Raw genomic sequence first — 10,531 nt, 5'->3', positions numbered from 1 at the left:
TTGGACTTCCCGTACTTCATGTGAAGCAGGAACCTCTTCTGTCTCACCTGGAGGACCATATAAAAATGCGACTTTGTAGCACTGGGTCCAAGGTGACTCCCTCATAGCATCTCTGTAATAAAAAGGGATCTTCCCTGGGCACTGCCTGATGGTAGGGCTGTTTTTCCAAACCTCGTGTCAGGAACAGGCCCGAGGTACTGCACCTCCAGCAGGCCTATTGAACCATGGTTTCAAGGGCAAAAAGCTCATTGTCACCTTGTGACCTGCTAGAGGGGTGGATTTAGGACTCACCTGTTGGTGCCTGGTGACAGTGGAGATGACAAATGGTCACTGAGGTAGAAACCCAGTCCTTTCCCACATGTGACAGGGCAGAAGACATCTTCCAGGAGGGGAATCTGTAGCTGCCTGGATATCCCAGGGGATCTCCATGGGCAGCGTGTGCCTGGGGTGTGGCCGGAGCTCCACAAAGTGAGAGATTGCCCAGGCGGAATCACGCAAAAGCGTTAATTCCAGGTATTCACAGGGAAAGGAGGACTCTGCAATCACAGGGCAGGCAGCAGGAACCCAGCTGGCACAGGGGAAGGGGGCTGGAGAGATGCAAGAGCTGGCTGAGGAGCTCCAGGGCCAGGACTGTCATGCTGCCCTGGGGCGTGGGGCTGGTGGGGGCAGAGAAGGGACAAATGCAGTTCAGTGTTGGGGATCGCCTATAATATGAACACAGAAGAGCCAGAGAGTGAGTGGCCATACACCCCAACCCTGAGGAAGGATCTTTGCTGCATGGTCACCCCTGTCTTCCTCCAGGTCTCTAGGATACCCAGCTCTACTGCCATTACTAACACAAAGGGAACCAGTTTCCTACCAACACTCGTTACACATCAAGTCCCATAGCTCTTGCCACAGCCAGACTCTCAGCCAAGCCCATTCTCAGACACCTCCGGCTACATCAGGTGCTTGTCTCGACAGATTTTGAAAATCTCCACTGATAGAGATCTCACCAACTGGCCTGGGTCCTTGCTCCAGTGTTTGGCTCTAAGGGACTTTTTTCCTAACCCCGGCTTTCTCAGCCTCTCCTTGTACACAATGTGCTCCAGGCCCCAGCCATCCTTCTGGCCTCTGCAACTCTCTCTCCAGTCTGTCAGGGTCTTCCTTGTGCTGGTGAGCCCCACACTGGACACAGCAGTCCTGAGGTGGTCGTCCTGTAGTGGGTTAGCCTTGCCCAACACCCAGACACCCACCCAGCTGCCCAGTCACACCTCCAACTCAAAAGGACAAAGGGACAAAATAAGATGGAATAGCTCCTGGGTCATGATAAAGACAGGGAGATCACTTACTAATTACTGTCACAGGAGAAGAAGGGTTGACTTGGGGAAGACCAATTTAATTTATGCCAAGTAAAAAAGGTTTGGATTGTGAGAAACAATGACAAAATTATTCAAGTCCATTGCCCTCACACTTTCCCCCACGCTCATATTACGCCCTTGCTCCAAATTCTTCTACTCATCCCAAACCCAAGAGGAGCATGGGGGATGTTGAAGAAGGGGTTAACAGTCGGTACAGAACAACTCTGCTGCTCCTTCCTCCTCACACTTCTCCCCTGTTCCAGCTTGGGTCTCCTCCATGAGATCCCACAATATTTGTGGACAAGGCTATGTGGTGTTCATTTCTTTCTGTCCTACCTTTCTCCTTTATACTCAGAGAATCACAGAGATGTTGAGATTGGAAGGGACCTCTGGAGACCATCCAGTTCAACCCCCTCAGCTGAGGAAGGTTCAGCTACAGTATGTTACTCAGCACCTTATCTAGGTGGGTCAAAGAGTCACAGAGTCAAACACTGTTTCCTTGGGTTCAGATGGAATTTTATACACATTAATAAGATCCCCCTCAGCCTTTTCTTCTCCAGGCTGAACAGTCCCACATCTCTCAGCCTTTCCTCCTAGGAAAGATGCTACAGTCACATAAACCAGCTTTGTGGCCCTTTGCTGCACTTGCTTTAGGTCAACAAGTTTGATGCACTGGGCAGCGCAGCGCTTGACACAGCACTCCAGCTGTGGCCTCAGCAGTGCTGAGTAGAGGGGAAGGATCACCTCCCTCCATCTGCCAGCAAGGCTTCTCCTCATGCAGCCCAGGAGGCTACTGGCCTTTGCCATGAGGGTGCATTGCTCGCTCATGCTCAGCTGCTTGTCCTCTGGGACCTCAAGATCCTTCTCTGTGGAGCTGCTATCTAGCTGGTCGACCCCCAGCATGATGTCCACAGTGTGGCTGGATCACAGGCTGTCCTCCCCCAGGGACTTGTCCTTCTTGAAGATGAGCTTCACCTCTGACACAGGTCCCACAGCGCTGCAGAGTCACCTGGGACAGCAAACCCCTCTCCTGCCAGGGCTGCACAGCCCAGGCCTCTTTCTCTCTGGCCTTGGGGACTGCAGCTTTTGCTCTTTGTGGGAGCCTCATTCATCATGATGTTGCCATCTACTCCAGCATGCCTCTGCTGAGAAGCAAAGCCTTTCTAGACAAGGGTTCCCATCACTTGGTAGACGCTTTTCTTGTGACAAGTCTGCCCTTGGCCCTGGAGCCACACCTGAGGTATTGCAGTCCTCATGGACATCAAAGCCCACTGCCTGGGGCGTGGACAGCGGGAGCGCTGCGTACCATGGCAGAGCTGTGACATGAGTGGCATAAGCTGAGGTGAGGAAGGACAGCTCCCACGGGTTATTTGGTGAATGGAGGCACAACATGCTTGGGAGAGACCGACAAAGAGGGTGGGAAGTGGGGGATGCCTTGTGTGATGTCAGGGCAGCTCAGATATATGTGGACATTCTCTATGGGACAGGTAACTGATGAGGTGGGAGCTTCTGTGTGGGTCAGCTTCTGAATAAGCCATCCAGTCTGATGCTCACCTGGACCTGGAACTCCCAGAAGAGGAAGAGCTGGTCAGGGATGTGAAGGCCAGTGTCAGCCTTGGCCATAGTGACCATGAAACTGGGGTCTCCCAGTTCCCCAGGGATGGGAAGAAGGAGAGTAGCAGAGAGGAGACCCTGCACATCAGGGAATGAGAATTTGGCCTATTGAGGGCAGTGGCAGGTGGGGTCCAAGATGGCAGTGTCAGGGCCCTGAGCAGCATCACCTGCGGCCTCCACCCACACCTCTGTCCATGGGCCCAGGAGACCATTGAAGCTTAGGCCTGAGTTTCAGCCCCAGCTTGATCTATGCTGTAGGGCTACTGGTCTCCAGACACAGCCATAGGCGCAGCCTTGCCTGTCCATGGACCTTGTTGATTCGGATTTGCAGGCTCACTTCCCAGCTTGATTCTTTATGGGTTGCACAATGGAAGGACTCTGTGGCCCTCCAAGTGCCAGACCCCAGCTGATTCATGGAGGCCTAGGGCCTTTCTGCTTCCTTTCTTCCTGTCATCCCTTGGTCAGGTTTTGGGAGGAGAGGAAGGAAAAGCAGGGGTGGTTTCCAGGTGCCAATGATTGAAATGGGGGAGCAGAGCCATCACATGTGAGATGATCTAAAGGCTATGCCAGTTCAAAACTGTTATCTTCTGCTGCTATCTCAGAGGCCTTAAATCTTCAGCAGGAACCTGGAAGCTCTGAGATCCCTCCATCTCCCTCTCTTGTAGCAAGTAAGCTGATAGGACCCCAGTCACAGGCTTTCTTTCAGTTCTGTTTGCAGCCTAAAGCACCCCATTGGTCTGCAGATATGCCAGGAAACTTGCATAAGGAACCCACTCCTGTGCACAAGAATGTGGATGTTCCCAGGAATGTCTAGGAGGCGTGGGATACCCACAGATGTGTTCAGGGAGCTGGTCAAATGCCTCATCTCCATTTCTGTAATGGTGGCCTAGATGCCTGGTTCATGTGTCAACTCTCTCTGTGGCTGCTGACATTTACTGAGCAACCTGGCCTGACCTCAGGGCTGGCCCTGCTTGGAGCTGGGCATTGGACTACAGACCTCCTGAGCTCCCTTTCACCCTGAATTGTCTGATCAGCGTATGATGTAGGGACCGTCACCTCCAACTCGATCTCTTCTTGTACAGCGTGTGGCAAGGCACAGGCTCCTGGAAGGGCTGGTGGGCAAGAGACTGTTGGGGAGTGTCTAGTCCAGCCTCCAGGCTCGCTGTGACTTTGAAGAGCAAAGAAGAGCTCCAAAGGTGCAGATCACAACAACACTCCTCCTAGTCCATTTTATTTTTCCTCAGGCTCAGCCTAAAGCTCCCAAGAGGCAATTTGTGGCTGTTGCCTCTGTCATATCATTGGCCATTGCAGAAGACAGCTTGGCTCCACCATCTCTCCAGGTAGCTGTAGGCTCTTCTTAGGTGGCCCCATGCCTCCTTCAGCAGGCTGGAGAGGCCCAGTTCCCTCAGACTCTCCTCACAGCTCGTGCCTTAAGCCCCTCACTCCACCTTGGCAGACCTCCTCCAGACCTTCTCCAGTTTCTCCACTCTCCTTTTGAAATGGGAGGCCCACTGGCTCATATGGCATCATCCTGCTGCCCAGGCCCTTCTCAGAGCACTCCTTAGCTGGCCAGGTCTCTACCCATGCTGCTGCATGGAGCTGTTGTGCAGCTTGTGGGTTGGGATAAATACAGATAATAGGTGAATGGAAAAAGATTAAAACAAATCTAAACCCAACCCAACAGGCAATGCAAAGGCAATCACTTACCACCTCCCACAAGCAGACCGACACCCAGCCAGTCTCCCTTCAACAGACACCTTGAACGACAGGAAACTCCACCTTCTTCATCCTCTGCCCGAGCTTTTATTGCTGAGCATGACGTCATATGGTATGGAATATCCCTTTGGTCAGATGGGGTCAGCTGGCCTGGCTGTGTCCCATTGCCCCCCAACTTCTCGCCCATCCCCAGCCTACTCTCTGGGAGGCAGCAGAGTGAGAAACAGAGGCGGCCTTGACGCTGTGCAAACACTATTCAGCAACAACTAAAATGCTGGTGTGTTATCAACACTGTTTTAGGCACCAATGCAAAACAGAACACCATAGGGGCTGCTACGAAGGAAATGAACCCCACCCCAGCCAGACCCAGGACACTTGAACCAGGGTCCCAAAAATGGACACAGTAGTGTACAGGTGGCTTGACAAGTGATGGGCAGGGGAGACAATAATTTCCCTCAGTCTTTTGGTGAGGCTCTTCTTTCTACACTCCAGGACACTGCTGGCCACCTCTGCTACCAGGTAGCCCTGGATCATGCGGATCACTGCTGGATCGTGTTTTGCCTTCTGTTCCCCAGCACCACCAGGGCTGTTTCCTCAGAGGTGCTCTCTGGCCAGGCAGTCCCCTTCCCCTGCCACTGCAGTGTGCTAGTCAATCTCAGGCGCAGGATCTGGCCTTTGTCTTTCTTGTATCTCACAAAGCCCCTGACAGGACAGTCCTTCTGCCTGTTAGGTTCCCCTGAATGGCATCCCAAGGCACAGGAATGGTCCTCCCAATATAGCGCCATCAACAAACGTGGTGAGAGTTGCCTCCTCCAGGTCATGGATACAGGTGTTACACTGCACAGCGCCCAGGAGAGTCCCCTGTGCAGCCCCACAATGCGCCAATATGTCCCACTGGCCTCCAGGTAGGGTATGGCCCCTTCACCACTGCGCTCTCAGCCTCATCATCCAACTGGTGTTTTGCCCATCTCTTTGTCTATCCATCCAGACCGTACTGTCCTAACTTGAGTAGGAGAATATTGAGGGACACTGTGCCAAAAGTCTTGCTGAAGTGCAGGTAAACAACATCCACCGTGCTCCCCTCATGCACAAATGCACTTCCTTCATCATGACAGCAAACAGGTTGGAAAGGCATGATTTACCCTTGGGAAGTCCATGCCAATGTTGTCCTTTTTTAGGTGCCCAGGAATGTCACCCATGAGGAGTCATTCAATGGCACGCTCCTCATCAAAGTGACCTTGTACAGCCTGTGGTTCCCTGGGTTGCACTTTTGGCCTCTTTAGAAGATGGGTGCAACATTGGTTTGCCTTCACTCTCAAGAAACCCCTACCAATTCCATGACCCTTTACAGAGGACATTCCAAAGAAATATCAGTCCTCCCCTATAACTTTGTTGCCACTGTTTTGCCTGTCCTATGGTGTATTTAGTTGCTCTAGTCTTTCATATACTTACACCTGTCCTGACACAATGACCATTTCTGAAAGTCATCTTTTCAGATGCAGACTGCCTAGGCAAAGGCCCTTTCCATTATGATCCACTTCTCTCCTTCCTGTACTCTTTGTTCATCAAGATACCCCTCCCCTATGCAGCTGCTTTGAACTTCAGGGAGCTAACAGCTTGCCTGTCCTCCAGTAGCCTAATTGTCTCTTTAGCCAATTCTTTAATTTTGTTTATCTCTAACTTTTTAGTATCTATCACAAACATTTCTCATAAGACTATCCCCTGTAGAAAGACAGCCTCATTAGGGGCAGCTTGTACATCGCATGTGGTTAAGGAGTGTGACTTATTGTTTATGAAACTTCATCATGATTTTCTTTGCTTTGCTTGCAAACAGGAAAAATTCTTCTGGTCCTGTGTGCAGGCAGTTCTCTAAGGAGAGCAGAGGGGAGATGATGCAATGGAGCTGTAACCTCCAGCTGTAGAGATCAGTGGAGAAGTCTGAGGCAAGGAACAGAGATGTAAGCCCCAGGTGGCCAAGGTCAGAAGTGGTGAGGTTTGAGAGGTGAGGAGCAAGGTTGTCCATACAGTGTCAGAGCTCAAGGGACTGCATTTCCTAGCTGTCCAGACCTCCAGAGCGGACACTCTGGATCATTATCACTTGGAGAATGCTTCTATCACCTCTTCTCTATACTGAAGAGTAAGAAAACCTACCCTTTAAAAGAAAAAAATCATGGGTATAGGTGCACTTTGAAATCTTCCTCCTTAACTACACTATGAAGTTTTTCTAATTAGCTGTACAAGTCTTGAAGACTTGAAGAGAATTGCAGGAAGAAACAAGGCTCATTAGGGCTTTCTGTATCTTAATGAGCCCCATGGTGTGTTTGAGGCTGAGCCCATGAACCTCAGCTACTGAGAGCAGACTGAAAGAAACTTCTCAAGAAGTCCAAGTCAGAAGCAAAGTACCTTGAAGCATTAATGGGCCCCACTGAGGGCCATTACTGGCAAAGCCTCCCCAGGGACTTGTTAGAGCAGATAATTGGAGGCTGTGATTGCAGGTAGGCAAAAGCACTGTGCAGGTGGTTGTAATGCTGAGAAAACCCTTGGTTTGTTTTATGCAGCAGAAAGGCCAAGCCCTGATCCTCAGGCCCTGGGAAAGCAGATCCTGTCCCTCATGCATGGCTCAGGGCTCTTCCTGGGTCAGCAGGATGTGAGGGCGAGCAAGGCCAAGCGTAGGAAAACTGTGCAACACCTCCCAGCCTCCCCAAGCAGGGGTGAGGAAGAAACTAAGTCCAGACCCTCAAAACCAGTTTTGCCTGGTAGGCCTTGGTGGCGGAGGCAGCTGACAAAGCCAAGACAACAAATACCTTGGACCTGTTCTGCCTTTCAGCCTTGCCAGAGCACTTGGCCATCTCTACTGCAGGCTGTCATAACCTGTCCCATGCCTTATCTCTTCCCCTTCAGGCTGTTGATGTCCATCTTGCTTTCCCACCTAGCTCCCACCCCGGCATTTCTATTCCTTTGCTGATGTCTCTCCAGCCTGGCTGGTTTTCCCTTGAAACACAACGCCATGGGCTGATCCGGGCTCTCTCTGGGTGACCTCTTGCACCACAAGGCTACCCTTTGAGTGACATTTCTTTCTCAACACATCCAGTCTGAACCTTCCAAGCTGCACTTTGTGCAGGTTTCCTTCTCTTCCCTCTTCACCAAGAAAACCTCCATCATCTCTGAAGCCACCCTTCACGCAGATGCACTCTACTACTATAGTGCCCTGAGCCTCCACTTCACCAGGCTAAAGAAGCCCAAGTCCTTCAGCCTCTCCAGAGGCCCCAGTGCCCATCCTGGTAGATGTTCTCTGGGACTGCTCCAGTTCTTCCCCACTCCTCCCAGACACACTAGTCCAGATGTGGCCACACCAGTGCCGAGGCCAGAGGGATGAGAACAGCCTTGCCTGGGTGGCCACGCTCCTCCTAATACAGCCCTGTATGTAATTGGCCTTATTCACTGTAGTGTTTGCTCTCTCAAATGGTATTTTAAATGATACTGCACCGAGGCTGCGTGCCTTTCTTATTGGGGACGTAACAAACCAGAACCTCCAGCTACAGAACAACAACCAAGGCACGTGCCTGCTGCTGGCTGTCAGATTCTCAGGCAGAAGTGATGCCACAGCCGACATGCCAGCCATGTGTCTTCCTGATGGCCAATGACTCCAAGAGATTGGAGATTCCAATGACCTCACACTCGCTTTCATGGCCATGTGCCTCCTGCTGGCCTATGAGCTTCTCAGACATAATTGGTGTCAGAGTGATAGCCTAACCCATCAGCCCTCTTGTGGCATGTCAACTGACCAGCCAGAAGTAACCTCACCATGATCTTCCAAGCCACATGCCTGCTGCTGTCCCGTCACGTACTCAGGCAGAAGAGGTGTGAGAACCCATATCCGAGCCCTCTTCCTGGACGGGCCTACCAGGTACTTAGGGAAAGGGATTCTCACAATCAACATGGTTTGCTGGCCTGTCAGAGACACTGGCAGATGTGAGGGTAAAAGCAGATATCCCAGCCATGAGTCAAGGGCTGACCTATCAGCTCCTTCAGAAAGAAGTGACCTCACAGTCCCTTTCCCAGCCGTGCTCCTGCTGCTGGCCTATCAACTCCAAGGACAGAAGGGACCTCGCAGCCACCTTCCCAGCCTTGTGCCCCCTGCTGTCCCATGAGATCCTGAGGCACAGCTGATCTTACCATAGCATTCCTACCCATCTCCTCCTTGTGGCCTACGAGCTCATCAGATACAGGTCACCTCACATTCCTCTCCCAATGCCATGCGACTGTTCTGGGACCTCACGATCCCTGCCCCAGTCCCAAGGGGCCAAACAGCTTACATAAAGTTGAGGAGAGGTGACCAAGATGAGGGGAGTAGAATGTGGGAAAGAGAGCTTCAGGGATTCGGTGTTGAGGTTGGATTTTAGGGATTAGAGCTCACCTTTCAGGGTTGGGGATTAGGCAAAGGCTTAGGGAGAGAGTTTGGTGTCCTGCTGAGGTTCCCTGGCTAGTGTTTAAGGTGCGGGCTAGCATGGTGGGTTAGGGTTTTGTTTAGGTCTGGGGCGAGGGCTAGGATTAAGGCCAACATGTTAATATTAGGGGTAGAGGCTAGGGGCTAGGCTGAGCAACCGGGTAAGTGTAAGGGTAAGGGGTTATGGCTTTGGGATTTGACTTAGATGTAAGCTTTGAGGTTAGCGATAGCCTAAGCTCAGTTAGGTTAGTAACAGTGGATTACTGTCAGGGGGAGTAGGAGTATTTAGGGGTAGGGTTAGGGCTTAAGCTTACTAGTTAGAGATAGTGTAGGGTCTTAACAGGAATGTTTTCACAGTCAGTGTTTTCACAGCAACGTCCCCTTAACCCATTTTACCTCTTCAAAATCTTTCGTGTCTGTTGGTCAAGCCCCTCTTCCCTCCCCCAGATCTCCCATTTCTTTTGCCCAGGCTCCTCCTGACCTCCCCAAATGTGTCGTCTTGTTGAGGGCGGCTTCCTGATGACCTTCATGACCTCAGAGTATCTCTCTCCCTGCTGCTGCTGACCAGTCAGAAGTGACCTCCCAGCCACCATCCAAGGGGACATAGTGTCTGCTGAGCTTGAGAGGCCTCTTCACAGCCTACCCAGCAGCACTGGAGGAAGGTGATGCCCTGCACCACCCCCGAGGTTCCCTGCCTGCAAACCCACTCATACATCCGAAGGATTCCTGCATCACTTTTCCCACATGGCTGCTTCAGTTACCACAGGGCAGCTTGGATACCACAGCCACCTCTGTGCGGGCAACTGAAGCAAGTCCAGAATGTAAGTTTTAGAAAAATGTTGAAGCCTATGCAGAAAAGGAAACCTATGTAATAGCAGAAAAAGTCTTATTTTCCATCTTTTAATGATCTTTTATGAAATTTTGCTGATCACGGAGGGATTCTGCTAGTATCTAGCTCCTCAGAGGACTTTGTACCACTGATGGAATTTGTTCCTGATCATCCAGCCAGCTTCCCATGCACTGCATTGTCCACATCTTCAGTCCACATGTCAACAGTCCGCTGTAAGGAGACTACGGGAAACTACATCCAAGGACTTGCAAAAGTCCAGCTCCACAGCATGCCCTTCTTTCCCCTCCCACATGGGTTCAGCAATCCTTTTCTTGTCCTTCAAGTGATGGAGATGGCTGCAAGAGCATTTTCCCTGCCCCCTTGTCAGGGACGGAGGTGAAGGTGGCCAACCTGTAACACTCCCCATCCTCCTTTTTGCCCTTCTTGGAGATGGGTTTGAGATTTGCCTTTTCTGAGGATCTTGGAACCTCCCTGATCTCTCTGCCCCTTCCAAGATATTTCAGAGAGGCCTCGTGATGACACCAGCCAGCTCCACCAGCACCTCTCTGCTCCGTCGCACACCAA

Source organism: Aquila chrysaetos, assembly GCF_900496995.4.
Source record: "Aquila chrysaetos chrysaetos chromosome W unlocalized genomic scaffold, bAquChr1.4 W_unloc_5, whole genome shotgun sequence".
Lineage (NCBI taxonomy): Eukaryota > Metazoa > Chordata > Aves > Accipitriformes > Accipitridae > Aquila > Aquila chrysaetos.
Note: the sequence above shows the minus strand (reverse complement) of the source record.